Here is a 19,124-nt window from a genome sequence, read left to right on the forward strand (position 1 = left end):
CTTCGGGGTGGATTGGAATTTGGAAAAATCCCGAATAGCCATCAAGGAAGCAATAGAACTTGTGCCTTGTTAGTCTCTCTAACATTTATTTAGACGTCTATAGTCTATACAAATCCTCCAACCGGTGACCGTCCTAGTTGGAATGAGCTCACCACTCTCATTCTTGACTACGGTCATACCCCCTTTCTTAGGAACGACATGAACGGGAGAAACCCACCTAGAGCTTGAGATGGGGAATATGATTCCCGCATCCAAGAGCTTGGTGATCTCTTTTTTCACCACCTCTTCCATTTAAGGGTGTAGCTTTCTTTGTCGTTCAATAGAAGAAAGGGTACCTTCCTCAAGCGTTATGTGGTGCGTACACAAAGCGGGGCTTATACCTTTAAGATCATCGATAGTATAGCCCAAAGCACCTTGGTGCTTTCTCAAGACACAACATAACGCTTGAGCTTGGCTCTCGCTCAAGGATGTACTAACAATTACGGTGTAAGTGGAATTTGGTCCTAATAATTCATACCTAAGGTGGGATGGTAGAGGTTTAAGCTCTACCATAGGCACACCTTTACCTTCTTTTGTTGCGGCCACTTGCAAGGCTTCAAGGCTTGAGATCTTCAAGAACAATTGTTCATCCACTTCCTCCATGCTTCCATTAAGCAATTCCTCATACAATGCTACCTCCTTGCATGGTACACCTAGCTTGTCTTTGTTCAACAAAACATTCTCAAGAGCATCGTTAGAGATGAGCAAGTGCTCATGCATGGAAGACACAACATGATCAAGAGAGTCAATCATCATGCAATTTTCAAGAGAAGAACTTGGATATTTTATGCTTTCATTCAAATCAAATTCTATGACCTCATCTCCTACCTTAAGGGAAATCTTTGCACACTTTACATCTATCATAGCACCCGAGGTAGCAAGAAAGGGTCTACCTAGAATAATTGGAATGGTAGCATCTTCATCCATTTCTAAGACAACAAAATCCACCGGGAACACAAACTTCCCAACCCTCAATGGAACATCTTCCACTTTACCTTTTGGAAACTTGATTGACCTATCGGCTAGTTGCAAGGTAATGTTAAAAGGTAAGAGTTCCCCTAGATCGAGTCTTTGATAAACCGAATATGGCATTAAGCTTACACTAGCTCCTAAGTCACATAAGGCATTATCAAATTGCATCTTGTTAATAGCATAAGGGATGGAAAAGTTTCCGGGGTCTTTCAACTTGGGTGGCATTTTGTTCATGATGATCGCACTACAAATTTCAGTCAAATTGATTGTCTCCACAACATCACAAGTCCTCTTTCCGCTCAAAATGTCTTAAAGGAATTTGGCATAATTAGGCATTTGGTTGATCACATCGGTGAAAGGTAGATAAAAGGTGAAGTTGTTTGAGCATATCAATAAATCTCCCAAATTGCTCATCCAACTTGTGTATCATGAATTTTTGGGGATAAAGGAGCTTGGGTTTCACAATCTCTTTCTCTACTCTCACCTCTCTTGGTGTCTCAACGACAACCTCATCTAAAGATGCTCTACTTCCCTCATTCTCAACCAAAACTTCCTTGGGGACCTCCTTGTTATCACTCCTCCTTGGCAATCTCTCCTCAAGAACCTTACCACTCCTTGTAACAATAGCATTCATGGGTTTCTTGGGATCTAGTCCTTGGGAAGGTAAAGAAGAAGGGCTTGCTTGGTCTTTCAAAGCACTAGCAAGTTGAGAAATTAGGTTTTCGAGCATTTTGTTATAGGTCATCATTTCATTGAACTTCTTGTCACTAACGGCCATATTTGTGTTCAACAACTTGGTTTAATTTTCAATTATTTCCTCCAAATTGGTCCTAGAAGAAGAAGATTGTGAATAGGAATTTTCACCTTGAGTCTTTGGAACAAATCCGGGTGGGGGACCTCTTTGAGAATTATTTTGAAAATTGCCCCTACCTTGATTGTTCCAATTACCCCTATTTTGATTTTGACCATAACCTTGATTATGGTTTTCACTACCTTGGTTATACTTTCAATAACTTTGGTTTTGATTACCATAATTTTGGTGTTGATTTTGACTACTATAACCTTGATTGTTATAGTTTCCACGAGAACTTTGGTTCCCTTTGTTCCTATAACCACCACCTTGGTTATAGTTGTCAAAATTTCCTTGGTTTTGGTAATTTCTATTCCATTGACCTATTTGATTATCAAACCTTTTCACATTATTATTCGACACATAATTCACATGCTCACGCTCACTATTATCAAAATCATCACCACATTCCGGAGAAGCATGAGGGCAATTACAAGAGTCATGATCATAAGATCCACATGCATCACAAAACAAGCAACCACTAGGCATATTATTTGAAGAGGGAGGGGTTGAGAGTTAGTAAAGGTACCTCTCCCCTTAAATCGGGAGGGAGAATTCGACGCTTGAGAAGAAAAGGAACCTTCCAACTTGGCCTTGATTGCGGTCATTTCTTTCCCCAAGTTTGTCATTTGTGAGGATAAGTTGTTGATCGCATTTAGATAGTCTATAGAGTACACCGAAGAGCCACTCTTTCTAGTTAAATCCCTCTCACCATCTTGCCAATCTCTATAGTACTTAACCACGTCCTCTATAATGTCCACCACTTCCTCTTCCGTCCGATTTATTATGGGACCTCCGGCACCCCCATCGAGGCATGATTTGCCTTGAGGACTTAGGCCACCATAGAAAATTTTAATGACTTGATAAGTTGGAATTCCGTGGTGGGGACATTCCCTTTGATACTCTTTATACCTCTCCCATGCTTCGTAGAGGCTTTCATTAGGTCTTTGCTTGAACCCTTGAATAAAAGCTCTAGCCTCTGCCGTTTTCTTTTGACACTCCAAGGCTCGGCCTATGACAGAAAATGGAAACAACTTTAGCCGGATGAATTCTTAAGAAACTCCGTTCACTTTGATAGTGTTGCAATACTTTTCGAACTCCTTGAGATGGTTCAACGGACTCTCATTCTTAGCTCCGCTATATTGTCTCCTTTCGATCAAAGCGATCATAGCCAGCCTAATTTCGAAGTCATTCGCCGGTGTTGTAGGTGGAGCAATTCCACTCTCAAACTTGTACACACTGGGAATTCCCAATTCTTTCAAAGCAACTCCTGGTTGATCTCCCATGCCTAGTTCCTCTTCAAATCCTTCTTCGCTTGAAGAACTAAATTCAAAGGATCGACTAGCAATTCTTCTCCTTAAAAGAGTCCTTTCGATTTCCGGGTCAAAAGGCACAATGGATCGATCACGAGCTCTATGCATGCAAAACTTCAATGAAAATATTAGTAGCACGGCTACAAATGTAGCCTTAAGAAACAAAATATTTTTGTATTTTTTATTTTTTTTTCAATTAAAAAGAAATAGACTCAACAACTAAAGCTAAGCACCAATTTCACTCCTCGGCAACGGCGCCATTTTGATAGAGGAATAAACTAGTCGTTAATTGCCTATCCCAAAATCAAACACTATTTATAAAATCCTAAACCAACCTAAAACAAGTATAGGTAAGTATAGGGTCGAACCCAAAGGAGTTAGTTGGTGCTATCTTTAGCCTAAATCAAGCTATTTCGGAGATTGAAGTGAGAAAATGGTTGGTGTTATGATAGCAAAATTAGACTTATCAAGTAATTCAATAAGCTAAATGCTAGGGATATTGGTTCCACATGCTAATTCAATAATCGCGCTAATCGACAATTTCTTCGTTTGATTCAAGCATTGCAAAGGACAAACAGTAGTAGCAATCAAGAGAGTTCAAGAGCTATCTCCTAGAGGCCAAACTAGGGGTCACTATGAATGGCTAATCAAGGAAATTCACAATAAAACTCAATCAATTAAAGCAATTCTCAAATTTATGGGTCATGTCATTAAGAAATGCAATGCAATGCAATCTAGATTAATCCCAAAATCTAATTAATCACATGCAAAACTATGTCAACCAATTTAATTGCAACAATTCAATCAATCAAAGATCATCAACTAGCACAAATTATCAATCAAGCATGCTTCCCCTTCTCCCTAGCCACTAATCTACTCACTAATCATGGTGTAACTCAAGAACAAATCTCTAGAATTAGCATTGATCATCATTCTAAATCAAAATCAAGAGAAAGCAATATCAACTACAATATCCAATTTAAATCCAAGCAATACAAACAATCAAAGATGAAACTAAATCAATCAAGTAAGAGATGAACTAGAAGAAGAAAATCTTACTAACATTAATGATTGAAAATGAAGAAATCCAAGCACAATTGATCCAATGTTGAAATACAAATCCAATACCAAGAACTTCTCTCTAACTTCTCTCTTTAAAATTAAGCTAATGAAAAATTATCTAAAAAGTTATCTTCAAAAAGGAATTACAAGTCTATTTATAGGCAAAGAAGAAAAACAGGATTCCCGCGCCCTCTCCAATAGACCCCGCGCCCATTAAAAACTCCGCAGGCTTTCAGGGCAACACCCGCGCCCGTGGGTCTTCTAGCCCGCACCCGCGGCAAAAGCACCCGCGCCCGCGGCAAAAGCGCGGCGAATCCCCTGCTCCCAAAGGGTAATAAGAGGGCCACAGTCTCTCTGGTACGAGCGGGCTCTCCAAACTACCCGCGCCCGTGGCAAGCCCGCGGCCAGACCGCGGAGAGTTCCTGGTCTAAATCTGCCAATTTTGTGCATATGAGCCCGCGCCCGCGGCGTTCAGTACCCGCGCCTGCGGCAGACTGGCAGGGCTTGATGCTCTCTCCATGCCCTCTTTGAGCCCTCTTCGAGCCGATTATTTCCTCCTTGCTTAGTCAATATAGCCCATCTTGATTTCCTTCCAAAGACAAATCCTATGTACTTACCAAAACAAACAACGAAAAGGAATAAAAGGGAAAAAGAACCAAATAAAAGGAAAACACGAAAAACACAAGGAAAGAAAGAAAGAAAGGAATTAAAGGAAAAAGGACCCAAAATAAAATAAGAAAGCATAAAAAGGAAGATGAAATCATCCTAAAAGACTACCCTATGAGTGCCATAAATGACACTCATCAGTAGAAAAAGTTAAACGTGCAATATATTACATAAGTAAAAAATTCATCCAATACGAAACAAAATATAGCACCTTGGAAAAGACAAGCCTAACATTAATGTGGGCAACCAAATAGTTACGACATTATATGTTACCACACACTACTCTTGTGATTTCTCAACAAAATCCGATAAAATATTTGTTTGAACAACCACCCAAACAAGGAAGGATATCTAAATGCATGGTAGTTGATGTTGGCCGAATTGGAGCTAAAACATAATCCTGAAAAACCAATGAAAGGAAAAGTAATTTCCGACTTTTTGGCACAACATCCAATTCAAACAAGTCTTGCACAAACTACTCATATTTCGGAAGAAAAGATTCTCATGACACAAGATGACAAATCGGTAATGTACTTTGACGATGCTTCCAATAAAAAAGGATGTGGCGTAGGAGTGTTACTCATAAGTCTAGAGGGAGCACATACTCCAATATCTGTTAAATTAGACTTTGAGGTTACTAATTATGCCGCATAATGTGAAGCGTGTATTATTGGATTAGAAGCAACGGCTAGCATAGGTGTACAAAAATTAGAGGTATATGGAGACTCCAGTTTGATTATAAATCATATGCTAAAAAAATTGGAAAATAAAGAGCTCCACAATGATATTATACCAAGCACACCTAGAGCAACTCATCGAGCATTTTGAAAATATTTATTTTAAATATCTCCCAAGGGATGATAATCAATTTTTCGATGCGCTAGCAAAATTAGCCTTAATTATCAACATTCCAGATCACTTAAATATGATGCCATTATGTGTTGATAGAAGAGAAGAACCAACGTATTGCAACGCAATAGAGGAAATAAATGACATTGAAGGAGATAATCCTTGGTATGATTATATCCTCCAATATATTACTCATGGCACATATCCCGAAAATACTTCATCGAAAGACCAACGAGCCTTACGAACACTTGCGGCCCAATATGGTCTAATAAATGGTCAATTATGCAAAAAAGGATCCAATGTTCAAAGTGTATTATGTATAGGCCAACCGGAAGCCACACGCCTTATGGAAAATACTCACAAAGGTGTTTGTGGACCTCACATAAATCGTAAAATGCTTTCAAAAATAATTTCATGACAAGGGTACTATTGGTCCACTATGGAACATGATTTCATACAATATGTTAAAAAATTTCCACAGTGCCAAATGTTTGCTAATTTACAATACCTTCCACCATCCGAACTATACAATCTCACTTCCCCTTGGCCTTTTTTGACTTGGGGAATCGACATAATTGGAAAAGTCTCCCCAACAGGATCAGGAGGGCACGATTATGTATTAGTTGCCATTGATTACTTTACTAAGTGGATTGAGGCTGCTTCTTACGTGAATATCACTTCAAAACATGTCGCAAGGTTTGCGAACGAAACATATTTTGTAGATATGGAGTTCCACATGAACTAATTAGTGATCAAGGATCTCAATTCAAAGCTGAAGTCGAGACCCTCTTAACTCGTTATAAAGTAAAACACCATCACTCATCCCCATACAGACCTCAAATGAATGGAGCTGTAGAGTCTGCAAATAAAAATATAACAGTCATCATAAAAAAATGGCAGAAAATTATAAAGACTAGCCGAATAAACTACACTTCGCATTATGGGGTTATAGAACCTCTATACGGACATTAATAGGAGTAACTCCATACTCCTTAGTTTTTGGAGTGGACGCAGTTCAACAAGTCGAACTGCAAATACCATCCCTACGCATCGTACTTAAAAGTATTATACAGGAAGCTGAATGGGTAAAAGCGAGGTGTGAAGAGCTTTTATTCCTTGATGAATGACGATTAAGAGCTTTACATCATGTACAAGTCTACCAAAGGCGCATTGCGCGTCATTTCAATAAAAGAGTAAAACCTAGAAATATAAAAGAAGGTGACTTTGTACTAAAGGAGGTTAGGGGTCCACCAACCGATCCAAGAAGGAAATTCAAACCTAATTGGATAAGTCCCTACCGCCTAATTAAAATCCTATCAGGAAGAGCCATCAGATTAATGGATATTGGAGGAAATGAAATTCGCCAATTAATGAACATTGATCTCCTTAAGAAATATTACATATGAAATCCGGATAAAACTCGTTCACTCATACAACCATTTTTAATTAGCTTTCAATTCAAAGATTCTAAGTGTTATGCAATTTACCGAATAACACGCTAAAATACATAACACTTGGGGGTAATTTAGAAATAATAAACCATTCTAAATGTAAGGAGGGTGAACCCATCGTATGAGGTAATCTCCTCAAATTCACTTGGCAACTTAAAAGCCTAGGACTTTACACTTGTTAGGGTGTAGTAGGATTTGAATTTCTGACTGTTTGGGGACCTTGAATTAGAATTGATTCTATCATCACTCTTTTTTATAAGAAACAAGTAGGAGTCACCAATGAGTTTTAGGAAAAACTCATAAACCTTGTTCATGTCGTTCTTCCATGTGCATTTCCTGGAATAATTAGCACAAATCATAAGTTTACACATGCGCAAATTGGTCTATAAACAAGAAATTAATTCGGGAGCGAGGGTACTAAGATAACGTTCCTTTTACAAGGGAATCGTCATCCTAGCCCTAGTACGGCCTCTACTAGCTCTTCCTTTTTCACAATTTCATCACCAAACAATATATGCAACGCGATACCTAAAGATATGTTAGTTGATTTTATTTAAAAACATTAATTCACATAGGAATTACATTGCAAAAGTCGTTATTCTTATTTAATAATATTCGTGAAAGAACAATAAATAAACAAGATTCGCCTTGGCTTAAGTGATCAACCAAAAATTGTTTAATTCAATTCTAGTCATTAATTAACGCAAGATACTATGTGGAATTGATTAATTAATTATTTTAAAAGTGATCAAACAACACTAATTAATTAATTAAAGTCCTTTTAAAAAAGAAAAAGAAGTGATTTAACTAAGTGCTCTGTAATTTACCACTTCTCTATGCTAGATCTTTGTTTAGAACACTTATGGACACCTCCTTTTTGGGGAAACTCCACCGTAGTAACAAAGTATCGAAAGGCGAATGTTTAGGACAAGAGGGCTAGGTTGCACAAGTTATTCCCCTAGAGGTTTTTGGTTAATTTATGTCTGTTGAAGCCTCAGTTTAAGCTCGTATTTATAGAGAATGATTAAGTTTAGGGTTCGAGCAGTCTGCCCCAGCAGGTGTCGCGCGCAACAGATGAAGTTGCGCGCAGCCTCCCAGTGCAACTTATAGAGTTGCGCTGCTAAGTTCAGCGAAACAATTTGTCTTGGGCGTGGCTTGATGGTAAGATTCGATTTTATATTTTCTGTATAATTTCCAAATAATTCTGCATCTTCCGAAGCGCAACTCAGAAAGTTGCGCTTGGTGTCGCGCGCAACTGAAATAGTTGCGCGCGGCAGCCCAACGCAAATTTGTAAGATGCGCGCGGCTTTTTCTGCGGTAGCACTAAGTTTTAACCTAGGCGCTTTTAAATCCGTCATTATTAGGGTTTAAGCACTGGCTTAAGCCTAATTAGGATCGGGTTTAGTTAATTGGACCTTTGTTTTGGCTATTCTTTAATTTGGGCTAGTCTTTTGTGTTTTGTGGCTTAACCAGTTATCCATAAGTATTCTTCACTTTGATCTAACACGGAGATGGCTTTATTTATCGTCATTGCACTTCCTTTTGGGACAGGAGGCCAAAAGTATATGTCTATAGTTAGCCCCCACTTTGATCGAGTCTAGAATAGACGATGATCAAATTAGTTAAGGAAATAAATCCGAGACTCATTATGCGAAGTTCTCTAAGGATATAGAATCTTTCAATAATGTTTAAGGATGTCGAAACAATCCTTGGTTCGCTAAGTGTTTGAAACAAGTAGCTATTAAGGCTAGAAAAAGTCCTTCCTAGTCTTAACGCGCTAAAGAATCTAGATTGATCCTTTTGCAATTGTAGAACGCTCTTAAAAGTAAAAGTATTCTGGGTGATGTCAGGTCATGAGAAGAGATCGGTTTTAAAAAGGATAAAAGGGGAAGATTTCCTCTCAATCGTGTCATCGTTGGTCTAAAGTCCCTCGATATGTCATTGAAACTTTAGCCTGACTTTAACAAAGTAAAAGATGAAAAAGGGGTTTTCGGTATTCAAGCCGAAATGGTCTTGTATTCAAGCCGGGTCCGGTATTCGAGCCGGAAGTCCACAAGACAGAAATACATGTCTCAGGACAGGAGGCATATATCCAAATTAAGTGAGAGGGAAGAAAGTAAACAACTCTCTCATCCGTTTTGTCCACAAGATGAGTACACGTGTCTCAGGACTGGGGGCACGTGACTACATAGGTGCGACATCATCTCGTCGCTTCTTTATACAGGGGGTGGATTCGACACCCTAACTGCCCGGTAAGTTAGTAAGTGCACTAATTACCGTATCCATTCAAGAAGTGCTTGTTCCTAAAGGTTCGGCGCGCCTGTCGACTCGTTGTGCTAACGCCTACTGTAATTCTCTACCTATTAGTCCCAAGAGGTAGATCTCGCAAAGCTTGAGCTGAGTGAAATTTTACGCAACACCTACGCCGTACAATTTTACGCCGTACGATACACCATTTGCATTTTTACGCTGCATGAAAACGCATTCCTTTTTGATTCGGACGTGAAAAATGAAGAAAACCCGGACATTTGTAACGTTAGTACAGTTAAATGACAAACCTGTCTATGGGTGCTTTTACGTAAAGAACCACCACGGAACGTCTTAATGCACTCTTACGAAAAACGTTCATAACGTATGCTTGGGGAAGGCACAAAGCACGGTGTGCAAACAATATGATGCAAAAAACTAACAAAAAAGAAAAAAAACTACAATATGCAAAGAAATTAAAAATATTTTGATGATTTGCGCGCCACTACGTCTAATAACGAGCAAAAACTGTTCAAAAAATGATCAAACGGATCAAAATCAAAATTCCTCTTTTAGTGACCAGTATACACGCACAACTCAGAAGGTCGCGCTGGCCAGGTGCGCGCATCTTTCTGAGTTGCGCTGGTATGTCACGTGCAACATCAGAAGTTGCGCGCGACATTTATATCAATAAAGTGAAAATCGCAGATGCGATTTTTCACTTTACCATCATTTTTCTCCTTCCTTCGCCATTTTCGCCTCTTTCTCTCTCCAAATAGCTCGGTTTTTCGCAATTTTTGAATCTAAAGGAAGCTAATCTCGTTCTCAATTCATATTTGTCATAATCCAATGTATGTTGTTTACTAAAATTTGCTCTTTTTCGGCTGAATTCGAACAATTTTCGAATCGTTAAACCCCAAATTTCGGCTTGTTTTTCGAATTTGGGGTTTTTTATTCGGCTTGTTTTTCTAGAAATTGTTTGCTCTATGTGGTTATGATATGTTTAAGGAGTGTTTTGCAACAAATTTCATGAAAAATGGTTAAGTATTAAACCTTGTATGAGCATTTCTTTGTTCAAGTTCGTTCTTGCTTCTTTTACTCGAATTTTTTCTTGATTTTGTTGCTTTTATTGCTAATTTTAAGTAAATATAATAAGGAAAAATTGTCAAGAAGACTGGTAGGTTTTGGCTAGTGTGGGTTTCGGCCAATAGGTTTGGGCTAGTGTGGGATTTGTCGGGGATGACGGGATGTGGAGAGTGGGGGTGAAGGCTGGCCATGGATTTCGGGGCTGGTGGACGATGAAGGTGGGGGCTGGAGTTGCGGTCCGGGGATTGGGTGCTATATGGGGTTTGTCGGGTGATGGTTGGTGGTGGTTGGGTTGTGGCAGTGGGGCAGTGATGGGATCAATTAGTTTTTTTCAATAAAATAAATATTTTAATATGAAAATTGTTATAAAAAAAAACTTACCTATCACATTATGACACGTGTCCTAATTAACCTATTCAGATGCATATCAAAGGTCGTTTAATTCCAAAACAATTCAAAGGGTTGTTTTATTATTAGAAGACTCGTTAATGGTCGTTTTATTCTTGACAATTTTTCCTTATTATATTTACTTATTATGAAGTATATTATAGTGATGGAATTAATATAACTTTCCTAATTCATTTTTTTTGAATTCTGAATTGTTGAAAAATGGCACGAAACATACTCTTACCTCACTTTGCCATATTCGAACATCAAAATTGTTTGGTAGACGATAATTATGTTTATATAACTGTTATTCATCTAGAATTAGTTGATTCTTTGATATTTTGAGATATAATCCCTTGAACGCTAAGTTGAAACTAGTATAGGATGGCTTTTGTGGGTGTTAAAAGCCCCCATTTACTGAGTTTAACTGCAGTTATCGTAGCCCCCAAGTATGGGTGGCGTTTGATTTTCATGTTTTGCCCTATCGGTAGCCGTTATGCTGCCGAAATGGGTCTAGAATACTTATATTAGTTTAGTTTAGGAAATAAAATAAACTAATTAAAGAAATTTTATCCGTCATAGCGTGGACTCGCCTCCGTTTGTTGATGCCAAGGAGGTTCTCGTTAGTCCGGACGAGGTGGTTCGCCCTCGGAAGAGAGAGACCCGTCCTCGAGAGGAGGTTCATGAGCGACGCGTCGCAGCCAATCGACGTCGCCAGGAGGAGGTGAATTGGGAGGCTCCTCCTAACTGGGACCCTAGGGTCCTTAAGTGGGACCAGACCACCATGTTTCGATCCGAGGGTGGCGCGACATCATGATTTTTCCGCGCTTTCGTTTCTTTCTCTATTATTTCGTTTCTTCTCCTTTTTAAAACCATAACCGTTTTTTTATTTAGAGTGAGCCTGGCATGTGTTTGTACGGCTCGGGTGACTTACGAGCCCGTTTTGAGAGTTTGCCCGAGTTGGAAATGGAGATTATAGAAATTTATGGGATTGACTTCCAACTGGCGGCTCTTCGAGATTTATCGAGCCAGTCAGCGTCGTCATCTTTCCTCCGTTGATTGCTGGAGTTTTGGTGGGATTCCACCAACACTTTCCATTTTCCATGGGGAGAGATGACGGTTACCCCTTTCGATTTCTCTATGATTACGGGTTTTCCTTTTGGAGGCAAGCCTGTAGTTATAGAGCTCGTTAAGGGGTCAGACGAGAGATTACGTGACCTCGTGGGGGACCGTCTTGCATCGGCCCTTCAAGTGTGCGCGCAATCTTGTCCGCACTCGGTTCTTGCCGACGAGTTGTCGGCTGACGATCTTGACCAGCAGTGTACACCTGAGTAGCTGGCTCAGATATACATTGCCCACGTTCTTTCCGTCACCATCGTGAGTGATCAAGGAGAACGTTTTGCCATTGGGTAACTTATTTGCCTCAGCGATTTGGAGAAAGTAGGTGACCTGAGTTGGGCGGAGGTGTCGTATGCCCGTATGCTTACGGCTATGGGCAAGGCGACCCGGGTCATGGATTTTGCTGCAGCTACTGAGGTGCCTCGGATCTCGCTTACATGGCATGGTCGAATCCTTGAGGTACGTGTTTTAAGATTTTTTCGGTTATTACTTTTGTTTTTTTCTTTAGGTTTACCTTTTCTCGATTTCAGGCTTGGGGATACTCGTACCTGCCTTTCTTAGCCCCTAGGGTGCTTGGGTCTACTCGTTTTCCTATCGGCCATCGATTAGTCGAGATTAAGAGGAGACAAGCTACTTTTGCCGGCGACTTTTGCCAGAGGATTCTTTCGACGACTCATGCGTCGGTGAGTATTCCAACTACATGTTTTCTTTTTCGTCTTTTTTTTTATTTTATTCATTTTTGACGATTTTTCATGTGGTTGTGTTTTATAGATCAATCTCCCTCCTTCGAGTTTGATCGTTAGAGTCCCTGAGGTTATCCGGTCTTGCATGGTTCGTTGCCGTTTCCGGGCCCTCTATACAGGACATTCGGTGTTCCAGAGGACCGACGCTTGGTTTTTAGGCGAGCGTGTTCTCTGGTAGCTTTCGACCGAAGAGCCTTTGGTTCTTGCGGATCCCCCGATTCGGATGCTGCGTCCGGACCTACTGTCTACCAGGGATCGAGCTCAGGCGATCCTTGGTTATCCAGCGGAGCAGCTAGTGTTGTCGGATGCTTCTTATCCGGATTTTATAGCATCCAGGCTGACTCCTTTTCCGGCCTTTGTTCCGGTTAGTTTTCTAACTCTCGTTTTTCGTGTTTCTATTTATTTTTTGGAATTTTGACCCTTTTATCGTTTTTTGTCACATGTATTTTTAGCGGGACAAGCTTGGTGGTTGGGTGCCTCCTACAGCGGAGATCATTTATACCGATGATGTCGGATCGGTAATTCGTGAGACCCTGCCAGCGGCCGAGGATATTGAGGGGATACCGTTCGTACCTGAGACGGTTGAGTCGGTATGCCTTTTATGTATATGTACTTAATAATTTCAATTTATTTTTTATTTCATATACATTTGTTTACTAATTGTCCTTGTATTCTTGGAACAGGTTCGTGAACGACATGGTGAGGACTTTACGTGCTTTTCGAGCTGCTTATCGGAGAGCCCTCGTTACCTTGTCATGCTGTGATCAACGGATGATCGTGGTAAGTTTTTTTTCTTCTTTCTTTGCAACGAAGTTATTACATTTCATGTATTAATCTTCATTTTGTATTTTGCAGGACGTGCAGCAACCGTCTAGTAGTCGTCGAGCACCCTGATTCCTCTTGTACACGTTTATATATATATTTTTTTAGAAAACTTATGTGTATATGTATTTTTTGTATTTTTTATTTTTTTGACACATTTGTATATATGTCATTATTATTATTATTATTTTGTTTCCATGTGTACATTAATGAGACTTACCGACTTACCCCCATCAAAAAAATAAATAAACTCAAAAAAAGAAGGCAGAAAGAAGGAAAAAGAAAATAAGAAAATAAGAAAACAAAAAAAAGAAAATAAAGAAGTAGGAAAAATAAAAATAAAAAGAAAGAAAATAAAAAGAAAAAGAAAGTAGGAAAACAATGGAAAAAAGAAAATAAAAAGAAAATAATAAAATAATAAAAGAAAGTAGGAAAACAATGGAAAAAAGAAAATAAAAAGAAAATAAAAAAAAGAAGGCAGAAACAGCTACCGCTCGCAATTCACCTAAGCCTTTGATGCAATCAACCACTACTACTCCTCCTAGTGGTAAAAACAAAGGAGTAAGAAGAAAGTTAGACTTCTCATCCCCTAAGGCTCGTTCGAAGGAAACAAAAAGAAAGGCGCTCTCCAAACCCGCGCAACAAGCTATAAAAATTAAAGAACCTTCTCCCAATACTCACAAGAAAGCTCCAATAGTCAAAGGGAAAGGAAAACAGGTTGCAAAGGCCCCAATCCCAAAATTGAAAAACAATGTTTGGGTGAAAAAGAACAGTGTAGGGCAAAGCTACAAGGTTTCTGAAAATACTGCGATGGAAACTACTCCTGCATCATCTATGACAATCGAGGACATAGTAAAACCTTAGAGTGTTACACCATTTTACCATTAGTTTTTTTTTTTTTTTAATAAAGTGTAATAACTACTATGTTTTTTTTCGTTTACTATCTAATTCAATAATGTCTCTCTTAGAATTTTGAATGAAATAAAAAGAGCTTTATATTATTATATTTTGATATGACCGAATCATAAAGATTGCCTACGTATTCGCATTACAAAATCAGGTATTTGCGTAGTTTATTTTTTTTTTTTATGTATATTTTTTTATTTTTCTTTAATCTCTCAGATAGAAATAAAATGAAAAATTAATCAAACCTTGTCTAAAAGAATTAAATCAAAGTTTAATTTTATTTTTTGAGTATATGTTTTATTTAAGAAACACCCTTATTTTGCCGTAAGTGGAAATCGCAACTTCATTTAAATGCAAAAATTCGGGTTCGCAGTTCGTCATAAGGTGGCACGCGCAACTTCTGGAGTTGCGCGAGCCTGGCGCGCGCAACAAAATTAGTTGCGCATAACATCCGCGCGCAACTATTCTAGTTGCACGCGACAACTGTGCTACGAATATCTCGAAAAAAATTTCTTTAAAAAATTCGTATTATTAACCCCCCCCCAAGTGTGAAGATTTTTTCGTGACGTTTGAAAAAATTTGAAGACTTAGAACGATTTATTATTTCTAAATTAACCCGCCCCCCCCCCCCCCCCCCACAAGTGTTATGTATTTTATCGTGTTATTTGGTACAATGCATAACACTTAGAATCTTTCAATTCAATACTTAATTAAATATGGTTGTATGAGTGAACGAGTTTTATCTGGATTTCATATGTAATATTTCTTAAGGCGATCAATGTTTATTAATTGGCGAATTTCTTCTCCTCCAATGTCTATTAATCTGACGGCTCCTCCTGATAGGATTTCAATTACGCGGTTTGGACCTATCCAATTAAGTTTGAATTTCCCTATTGGATCTGTTGGTGGACCCCTAACCTCCTTTAGTACAAAGTCACCTTCTTTTATATTTCTAGGTTTTACTCTTTTATTGAAGTGACACGCAATGCACCTTTGGTAGACTTGTACATGATGTAAAGCTCTTAATCGTCGTTCATCGAGGAATAAAAGCTCTTCATACCTTGATCTTACCCATTCATCTTCAGGTAGCTTACTTTCAAGTACGATGCGTAGGGATGGTATTTTTGTTCGACTTGTTGAACTGCGTTCATTCCGAAAACTAAGGAGTATGGAGTTACTCCTATTGATGTTCGTATAGATGTTCTATAACCCCATATTGCAAAGTGTAGTTTATTCAGCCAGTCTTTGTAATTTTCTGCCATTTTCTTAATGATGACTGTTATATTTTTATTTTCCAACTCTACAACTCCATTCGTTTGAGGTCTGTATGGGGATGAGTGATGATGTTTTACTTTATAACGAGTTAAGAGGGTCTCAACTTCAGCTTTGAATTGAGATCCCTGATCACTAATTAATTCATGTGGAACTCCATATCTACAAACTATGTTTCGTTCGAGAAACTTTGCGACATGTTTAGAAGTAATATTTACATAAGAAGAAGCCTCAATCCACTTAGTAAAGTAATCAATGGAAACTAATACGTACTCGTGCCCTCCTAATCCTGTTGGAGAGACTTTTCCAATTATGTCGATTCCCCAAGTCGAAAAAGGCCAAGGGGAAGTGATATTGTATAGTTTGGATGGTGGAAGGTGTTGTAAATTAGCAAACATTTGGCACTGTTGACATTTTTAACATATTGTATGCAATCATGTTCCACAGTGTACCAATAGTACCCTTGTCGTGCAATTATTTTTTTAAACATTTTTCCATTTATGTGAGGTCCACAAACACCTTTTTAAGTATTTTCCATAAGGCGTTTGGCTTCCGATTGGCCTATACATAGTACGCTTTGACCATTAGGTCCTTTTTTGCATAATTGACCATTTATTAGACCATATTTGGCCGCAAGTGTTTGTAAGGCTCGTTGGTCTTTCGATGAAGTATTTTCGGGATATGTGCCATGAGTAATATATTGGAGGATATTATCATACCAAGGATTGTCTCCTTCAATGTCATTTATTTCCTCTATTGCGTTGCAATACGTTGGTTCTTCTCTTCTATCAACGCATAATGGCATCATATTTAAGTGATCTGGAATGTTGATCATTGAGGCTAATTTTTCTAGAGCATGAGCAAATTGATTGTCATTCCTTGGGAGATATTTCAAATCAATATGTTCAAAATGCTCGATGAGTTGCTCTAGGTGTGCTTGGTATAATATCATTGTGGAGTTCTTTATTTTCCATTTTTTTAATATATGATTTATAATCAAACTAGAGTCTCCATATACCTCTAATTTTTGCACACCTATGCTAGCAACTGCTTCTAATCCAATAATACACGCTTTACATTCTGCGGCATTATTAGTAACCTCAAAGTCTACTTTAACAGAGATTGGAGTATGTGCTCCCTCTGGACTTATGAGTAACACTCCTACGCCACATCCTTTTTTATTGGACGCACCGTCGAAGTACATTACCCATTTGTCATCTTGTGTCATGAGAATCTCTTCATACAGAATATGAGTAGTTTCTGCACGACTTGTTTGAATTGGATGTTGTGCCAGAAAGTCAGAAATTACTTTTCCTTTCATTGATTTTTCAGGAATATATTTTAGCTCAAATTCGGCTAACATCACCAACCATTTAGATAACCTTCCTTGTATGGGTGGTTGTTCAAACAAATACTTTATTGGATTTTGTTGAGAAATCACATGAGTAGTGTTTGGTAACATATAATGTCATAACTTTTTGGTTGCCCACACCAATGCTAGGCTTGTCTTTTCCAAGGTGCTATATTTTTTTTCGTATTGGATGAATTTTTTGCTTATATAATATTTTGCACGTTCGACTTTTTCTACCTCTTGTGCTAACATGGCCACTGTGGCTGTGTATGTAACTGTAACTGTAATGTATAGCCTAAGCGGTAGTTTGGGTAGTGGTGGTGCTAAAATTGGTGGACTTTTAAGATAATATTTGATTTTCTCAAAGGCCTTTTGGCATTGATCATCCCATTCATGTTTCTCCTCTTTTTTCAATTTTTTAAATATTGGCTCACAAGTCATAGTCAATTTGTTGATAAATCGACTAATGTATTGTAATTTGCCATGGAATCCCCTAATTTCTTTTTGTGTTTGATGGGGAGGCATGTCAACAATTGCCTTTATTTTAGAGGGATCGAACTCGCTGCCACGTGTGCTTACTACGTATCTGAGTAACTTACCAGAAGTTACTCCGAAGGCGCATTTTTGTGGATTCAATCGCATTTTATATTCTTTTATTCGAGTGAAAAATTTGCGTAAAGCTAGTATCTGTCCCATTCTATCTTTGGACTTCACGATCATATCATCCACATACACTTCTATTTCTTTATGCATCATATCATGCAAGAGAGCCGTAGCCGTTCTTAGGTACGTAGCTCCTGCATTTTTTAAACCAAATGTCATGACTGTATAGCAATACGTACCCCAAAGGGTAATAAAGCATGTCTTTTCTTCATCTTCTTTTACCATTAAAATTTGGTTGTAACCTGCGTATCCATCCATAAAGGATAACATCGCATGTTCAGCCATGTTATCTACCAATATATCAATATGTGGTAGAGGAAAATTGTCTTTAGGGCTAGCTTTATTAAGATCCCTAAAGTCGACACACATACGAACTCGCCCATCCTTTTTAGGGACTGCAACGATGTTCGCTACCCATTCTAGGTAATTACATACGCGAATAAAACTGGCGTCCAACTGTTTTTGTACTTCTTCTTTTATTTTTAGTTCGACATCAGGTTTCATTCGTCGAAGTTTTTGATTTACTGGTTTAGAAGTAGGGTTCAAGGGAATGGTATGTTCCGCGATTTCCCTATCTATTCTAGGCATGTCCTTGTATGACAAAGCGAACACGTCTTCGAATTCTTTGAGCATCGATATGACGGTCGATCGCTCTTCCGGATTTAGAGTTAAGCCAATTTTGAGTTCTCTCTTATTTTCGTTAGTTCTTATATTAACTATTTCAGTTTCTTCAACGATAGGGTTCTTTTGTTCTCGTTTATTCATTAATTCAACCAATTTATTAACATTATCGTCTTCATTGGAATGATTGTTATAGCATTCGAAAGATTCAAGAGAAGGCATATACTCGGAAATAGAGCTCATATTATTAAATTCAAGAGAAGAATCCTTTTTTGGATCTTCGTCCTTAGAACTAGAAAATAAAGACTTAGTAATGGCCACAAGGCCTAAATTTTTTGCTTCCCTAGAGTCTAAAATAGATTCATCGTCTGATTCTTCAAACATCTTCCATTTGCCTATAACGATCTCCAGTTTATCGCCTTTGTGATTGATCCATTTGAAATATTTCCTCCATCCATGCTTAAAATTTTCGTTTGAATGGGTGATCAACAAGGTTGGGTCAAAAGCATCATCTTGAATGGCGTTTTGATTGGTCATTGTTGCGACATGATTTTGCTCTAGTCCAAATAGCTAGTTAAATGCTTGCCCATCATAACTTCCTAGAGTTGGGTGTTTTGATTTAACGATACTAAGATCGTCATCCAAGAAGTAGCAATCATGAAATATCTCAAATCCGGGATTCTTGATTCCTTCCAAAACTAAGGG

General features: G+C 38.4%; 1 non-coding gene across 1 annotated transcript; it reads left to right on the plus strand.

Moving 5' to 3' along the window:
* The first annotated feature begins 2,734 nt into the window (after nucleotides 1-2,734).
* Nucleotides 2,735-2,840, plus strand: LOC145629789 (small nucleolar RNA R71). The gene has a single exon (XR_014111930.1). It is a non-coding gene; the product is annotated as a small nucleolar RNA R71 (small nucleolar RNA).
* Nucleotides 2,841-19,124: the final 16,284 nt, after the last annotated feature.

The sequence above is a fragment of the Chenopodium album genome, chromosome 4 (assembly GCF_948465745.1).
Source record: "Chenopodium album chromosome 4, dcCheAlbu1.1, whole genome shotgun sequence".
Taxonomy (NCBI): domain Eukaryota; kingdom Viridiplantae; phylum Streptophyta; class Magnoliopsida; order Caryophyllales; family Amaranthaceae; genus Chenopodium; species Chenopodium album.